The sequence below is a fragment of the Limulus polyphemus genome, unplaced genomic scaffold (genome assembly GCF_000517525.1).
Source record: "Limulus polyphemus unplaced genomic scaffold, Limulus_polyphemus-2.1.2 Scaffold418, whole genome shotgun sequence".
NCBI classification, from domain to species: Eukaryota; Metazoa; Arthropoda; class Merostomata; order Xiphosura; family Limulidae; genus Limulus; species Limulus polyphemus.
This window is the reverse complement of record NW_013666028.1, coordinates 194,542-201,800: the sequence shown is the minus strand read 5'-3', so window position 1 is coordinate 201,800 and position 7,259 is coordinate 194,542. Positions and strand designations below refer to the sequence as shown.

The window sequence follows — 7,259 nt, the reverse complement described above, 5'->3', positions numbered from 1 at the left end:
AACATATTTCTTTCTGTGTTAAACTTGTAATAATGTCATCTGTAAACTTCAATAATGCATGATATGTTGAATTCGGACCTGACTGGTTTTGGTTTCATTTCTTTTTTTATTCAGATGTTTTTTTTTAATGTGTAACTTCATAATTTAGTTTGAAATTTAAAGTATTATTTTTGTTCATTGTTTAGAATTTGAATGAGATTTGGTATTCTGAGACTCCAGATTTCACACCGTGCTTTCAAAACACCGTATTGATATGGATACCATGTAGCTTTCTGTGGTTGTTTGCTCCTGTAGAGGTGTATTTTTTGAAGAAGAGCCATTACAAGCCATTACCATGGACACTGCTGAACATCACAAAATTGGTAAGTAAGAAGTTGTAGCATGTTACTTGTTAATGAGAATCCATAGTTTCTGTTCATTATACCCTGCTGTACCGTACATCCACCTTGGCCGAAAGGAAGATCTACTAGACATTAATTAAATTATAAATATATCAATTTATGTGAATATGACTGAAAAATGTCATTTTTTCTAAAAAGGTGGTGTCTATTTACTTGTGACCACGCTGTGACTATATATATATAGTACGTTATACTAGAACGATTTTAAATATACACACCAATCAAGGCCTATATAAAGTTGCTATAGAATGGAATGTATCAGAACTACATTTTGACATTGTTTGACGTATTGTAAGTAGTGTGATGCCACCGAAAATTGATTGCATTTTGGGAAAGGTATATAACAGCCCTTTCCAGCGCAAAATATTCATACACTTACATCAGAAAGATGTGTTCAGATCGGGAAAGAGTTGGGATTTCGAAGACAGGGATATTCCTTGTGCTCAATCGAATTGGAAACAAAGTTGTTTCTATAGCATATTCATTCAACCATCACAAAGCTCAAGCATCTGGAGAATTAAACCAATATTTGTGCTTTTACATACGAATACATAACAGTCAAATCGTTGAACGTAAAGTATATGGGTTTCTAAACGATCGACCTGTTGAAACGGGCACTGGGAAATCGCAGTCCTCATAAGTTAGGTGGTTTGTGGAAACACTGCAGAGAAGAATGGTGTACTTTGGACACGAAAGCACTACAACAGAAGATTCTGCTATAGCAACTACGTTGCAGAGCTATTGTCAAGATGCACTACCATCAGAAAGAACATGACCGGACGTGGCAGCATGAACTGTAATTGTTTTAATATAATGTATCCTCCCTCTTTACCGTGTTAACAGGTAGTTATCAGATTCCAAGTATTTAGCGCATCCAAGTCCATCATATTTTATTTGTTTCTTGGCTGAACTCAAACTTCAAAATTTGCCATGTTCTTCACGCTGATTAGCTTCCTGTGCTGACGTACTATGGGGTTGTTCTAACCTCTACAGCTATTAAATTCTACCACATAATTTTATATGATTAACATGAAAGACTATTTTTACGATGCTCACAATTTCTGTATTTATAAAAAATTTAAGCAAATTTAGGTTCACTTTTATTTCCATTATTTTACATCAGTTACATTTTAATTTAGTTTTTAATTTACCATGCATCCATCCATCTTTCTCTCTGTTTACCTACCTACCTATCTTTCTATCTATCTATCTATCTTTAATATCTTCCCACAGTTTTTATCCTATTTTTTCTGCTTTACTAAATGTGTCAGGCCATAAGACTTGATTCTACCAAAGACTACTGTCGGGAGATATAAGGCAGATAAAGAGATATAGATAGGCGGATAGACTAAATTACTTGCTATTGTGTTCGGCGTATTACGTACGAATTTGAAGGAAACAGAAATGGCAACGAAGTGGAATACTTTTGTGTTAAAAGTTTACCACCCTCGGTTAATGTACGTCTATTTCCTGCGGACGTTGTGTATTTGAAAAAAGCAACTCGAAAGTTGTTCTGACCAACAAAGCTCGAATAGAGACGACCGGATTTCTTTATTATTGGGTATACTTCCGCTGACAACGTTCCATCACCGAAAATCAGCCGAGGTGAATGGCTGTGCTCATGGCAAACAAGCTTATGAAAATAGAAAAGCAAAAGCGTTAGGATATCGAAAGGTTTATAAAAGTCGACAAAACCAATCCTACCTACGTAAATACAAGGATAACAAAACACAAATAAGTTAACAAGCATACATGTGATATGTTCTGTTAAAGTATATTCAATGTATATATATATATATACCACGTTGGACAACCTTAAACACAGAATATTAAAATCTATACAATGCAATAGATAAATTATATATATATATATATATATATATATATTAATTAATTAAATGGATTTTGAAAGATTATTCATATATTTTAATTCCTTTCAGTACAATCACTTATGGAATTTTTTAGCGAAAAGATGTACAATAGGCTGTATGCGTTCTGTTCGTTACGGAGAATTGAACTTCGGATTTTAGAGTTGTAAGTCCGTTAACCACTCACAGAGGGACGTATAATTTATGGAAGTTTCAATTATTCGTGTCTACTTTCTATAAGTATATAGAAGATAAGTTAAAAATACATTTTGCTCAGGACAACAAAATGTGACAATTCATTGCCTTCACAGTGTTAATGGAACTGTCAGCTCGCGTAGAAAATAACCATTAACAGGTAAATTGATTATAAAAACATGTAGTGTATATGAGCGCCCATAGAAATTTCTCTGGGGGGGGGAGGGGAAAGTCTAAATCAAGGGACGATGGTCACGCCTTCAAAATTATGCCAAATGCCTCAAAGACAACCACGATAATTTTTCAGGGGGCAAATGCCCCCCCCCCTCCCGCTGATGAAGAATTGTACATACAGATTCTACTACTCAGCTTCGTACACGTTGTTTTTCTGATTTTATAAATCATATCTGAACTATAATTTTCGTCATTACAGATTTGCAATGCTATTATCTAAATTCGGTTGTTTAATTCTTTCACTTTTATGTTTTGTTGCTTGATGATAATTTATGAATCGTACAGGTTTTTTCCTATTCTTTTCTGATGGTAGAAAGAATCAATAATTATTTAAAACGCATTATTTAAAATTAATGCACGTATTCGAGTCGGCAATGGTAATATTAAAATATTATATTTTTTCCCATTTGTGTTCCCCATCTTCGATTAAAGCTGCTATGAACAACGATGTCGTTATTACCAACGAGAACCAGCACTACCACACTTAATACCTTCCTTTTACATAGTTATATTGTCAATGCTGTTAACAAAATTATCAAAGTATTTGCCCCCCAGTGGCACAGCGGTATGTCTGAGGACTTACAACACTAGAATCCGGGTTTCGATACCCGTGGTGGGCAGAGCACAGATAGCCCATTGTGTAGCTTTGTGCTTAATTACAAACAAACAAACAATCAAAGTATTTATAAACTATGATAAATTTATCAAGTTTAGTTTCTTTGTTTGTTTGTAGTTAAGTGCAAAGCTACACAATGGACTATCTGTGCTCTGCCTCACCGCGGGTATCGAAACACTAATTTTAGCGTTATAAGCTCTCACCTGAGCTACCGAGGGGCATAAAGTTTACTAGCACAAATGTAACATCAACTTCAAGACATTTTAAAACTGTTTATATGTTTGTTGAATACGTGTAAATAATGTGTTCCAACTCAGTATTGTTAATATTGTATTCCCAATGTGAATAAGTGTGAACCAGTATGCATGTGCTCAAAAACAAACTCTAAATATATATATATATATATATAAAAGAGTCACAGACAAGTCAATAAGATTTCAACGATTGAAACGGCAATGGCGTAAGTAGGTCTGATCATGGCAACGATCTTACATTTATTTCATTTTAACACCGGTTTATGAGAATACTTACAAAATATTTGTCTGCAAAAAAAATAATAACTCGTATGTGTATGAGGAGAGGAGCAGATTTATTTTTAACACGCGATTTTCACTTTTATGGATCAACACACAGTACTATCTATCAAAAGTAAGTTAAAATGAAAACACGGAAGCCTTTTTTTAGTTTAATATGTCACAAATTTACATTATCCATAGACACGAAAAACAAATTTATTTAAAACAATGCTTTAAAAAAACAAATGTAAAAAACTGAGAAAGTACTCACTTTTAAAAGAAAGAAAAAAAAACGTTACGAAATTATAATTTCTTAACATCTACGTATTGAATTAATGTTTTGTTGTGGCTGTTGAAGGACAGCTCGACATTGACACAACATTCTGTTTTCATTCGCTTTACGAGCACTCTCGTTAAACTTGACCGATTAAAAAACTTGCATGTTTTAATTTTATTTCGTTATTATTTGTGTAGGTAATTACACTTGTTTTTTTTTCTTCAATTTAAAGTACAGCTTCAACTCTTTGTGTGATAAAATATTTTAACCTTCCCTCATCATAGTAATTAGTTCTGCTGACTAAAAGCTTTCTAAATTTAAAAGACATCGCAAACGAAAAAGCCATTTATCTTAACGACCTTTGTTTTCAAAGTATTTCAAAAGAATTACATTTAAGAGTTACACAACGCGTATCATAGCTCTGACCATACATACAAACAACTAAGTCATTATTCTTTCTGATGACCTGACTAAAAACATTTTTCTGAATAAAATACGAAAAAAAAAAAGCAGTCACCGGAAAAAAGTAGCCATTCCTATAGGGACAAAATATCAATAAATTTGTGTTTAAAATTGCTCTTATTTTAACTGTATTTTAATTATTTGTAGCAGCCGAAACATTATCTCATAGATGGATGTACATTTGAACTAAACATATAGCGGACAACTATGCTGATAGTAAAGACTATTCTGATTAGGATTTCCTGAACTTTATCCAATTTTAATGAGGTAAGCCACATCTATTTATAAAGATCTTTATCTGCCTGTCTGAAAAATAAACAATGCTTAACCACTTGACTGCATGATCCTTCAAGTTACAGTAAGTAATTTATAATTATACTTATCTGTGACACATCAACATTCAATTTGTATTTGTTGACAACACTTACACTGTCGCCACATGAAAGATTTATAAGGCTTCAATCGTCTCTCTATTATGTAGCCTGTGTTATTATCATCATTCTAGCTTTTTCACTTGCTTATGTGTACAAGAGTTTTTATCTTTCAGTATCTCTAAATTTCCAGTTGCTATAATGTATACAAGATTAAGGTTATATATGTGCATTCTATTTACCTCGTGCACGAAAGGATATTCTCAGTACATACGTAGCAAAAACCGTAATACAGCTTTCAGGTTTTTTGAACCCAAGCATTAATATTACATGTTGACCAAGAAAAAGATACAAAGACAAGTACGTGGATAGATGTTGCAGTCAGTACGTGCAATTCAATCACTGAGTAGCGGGGGTTGGGAGCTAAAATATTTTCCCCATTGAGTTTCATTCATGTTGAAGAGTTATGGTACAATATCAACCATCTTCAAAAATTTTAAATATTTCAAGAAGAGATTTTGCGACATCTTACAAATCCACTACAGGTTTTCTCAACCAATGAGTCGTGACCGAAAATTGAGTCTTGAGAATGTGTGAAATGGTCGTGAAGAGACTGAAAATAAGTAAACGTTTACATAACTGCTAAGTATTTAATAAACCAGATGTTTTTTGTACTAAAGCTATATTTACTGGGTCGTGACTGATCATCAATGTTTACAAATGGGTCTAAGAACCATTAGAGCAAGGCTTCTTTGTTTGTATTTGAGCACAAAGCTACACGATGGGCTATCTGTGCACTGCTCACCACGGGTATCGAAACCCGGTTTCTAGCGTTGTAAGTCCGCAGACATTCCGCTGTGCCACTGGGGGCTAGAGCAATATAGAATTCCATCATCTTATTCCTGTGTCAAATGGAATACAAAAAAATCTGCAACTAGTACCCACTTCAGAACATACGTTCTTCCCCATCGGAAGTTAGATTCCTCTAAACTGCAATGAAGAATAACAGGCTTTACTGAAATAAACAGTAAAAGCTTTCACCAAAAAATGTTTCTGTGAAATATTTTTGGTAAGTTATGAATGGGTAAATTACCTAGAAGTAGCATTGTTCAATTGAGGAACCAACAAAAACCATTCCATGGTTTAGTTAGACTGTCACCTGGAAGTAAGAGCATTCAACTATAGAATTGAAGCCTTTGTATGTGTATTAAGAAACAAAGATATATTTGTTACATGTATGGCACAATCTACAACAGAGGGTTAAGAATACCCGTGCCTTTAAGTCAAGGGAATGCAACAAAGGTTTCTTAGTAATTACCAAAAGATGGGGTTGCCGCTTGTATATGTTTACTACAATTTACATAAATAATCCGTTTATTTAAGTTATCACCTAAATGGTCGGGTTTGGTAAGTGCAGAAAGCAATGAATAAACGATATCAACGTTAAAGGAAACAGGCACAATGATAAAGCTAGAAACTGTTATTAGTAAATCAACACAAAACACAGGAGGAAATGAGAATTAGAATTCTCCCATAAATGTTATTTTCATCTTGACAAACATATTTTATGTTTCTAATCAAGAAACAGTGTTTATTATTTTGAACAGAGAACCAAAAAATAGTTGGACACATTGTGTTTTAAGGAAACACTTGGTAGCTGAAGAGAGTTAGTAAATAATAAGTACAATTCAATAAATCTGTTTCTTTCCGAACAAGAAAATCCGACCACGTAATATTTATTCTCAACACGAACTCTTTCGGACGGAGAAATAACGTTATTGTTGTGACGAAAAAGAAACTTACGATATCTTAAGTTATATGAAGCTCACACATACTCGAATAAAGTCTTCATTTGTAAGGGTAGCACGTCGTGAATGAGACTAGTCTCAAAATAGAAGTAACAAAACAACAGGAATAGACCTCGAACAAAGTTCTCATAAATCCTAAACTCAGTCAAAACTTTCCAGTTCAAAAGGCACTTCTACGGTATAATATTTTTAAAACGCTTTTTTAAAAAAAGTTATTTTTAAGATCACTTTGGTACATTTGTTCCATTTACTATAACGATTTTTTTCGAAATTTTACATATACTTCTATCTTAAACACGGAGTTTTGAGTTTTATGATAATTTAATCAAAACATGATTTTTTTTCGACAAGAACTTTCTAACTTCTAGAACAGAACAGTGTTAAATTTTACCTGAAGATATTAGGTCGTCAAGAAATTAATATCGCTTTTAAATGAAAAAACCCGACCAACTTATATATTAAAACAAAACATTTATTAAATGAAGTAATCTCCGTTCTTATCGATGATGCTT

At 33.2% G+C, this 7,259-nt stretch overlaps 1 protein-coding gene and 1 long non-coding RNA gene across 7 annotated transcripts in view; one reads left to right on the top strand and one right to left on the bottom strand.

The window, feature by feature from the left end:
* The window catches only part of LOC106458124 (multiple PDZ domain protein-like), a 198,914-nt gene that overhangs the window by 91,909 nt on the left and 99,746 nt on the right, over positions 1–7,259 (bottom strand). The window lies entirely within an intron of this gene.
* The window catches only part of LOC111085478, a 29,839-nt gene that overhangs the window by 5,418 nt on the left and 17,162 nt on the right, over positions 1–7,259 (top strand). The window contains exon 2 of the long non-coding RNA XR_002610313.1: positions 4,716–4,835. This is a non-coding gene — a long non-coding RNA (uncharacterized LOC111085478). The remainder of the gene's footprint in view (positions 1–4,715; positions 4,836–7,259) is intronic.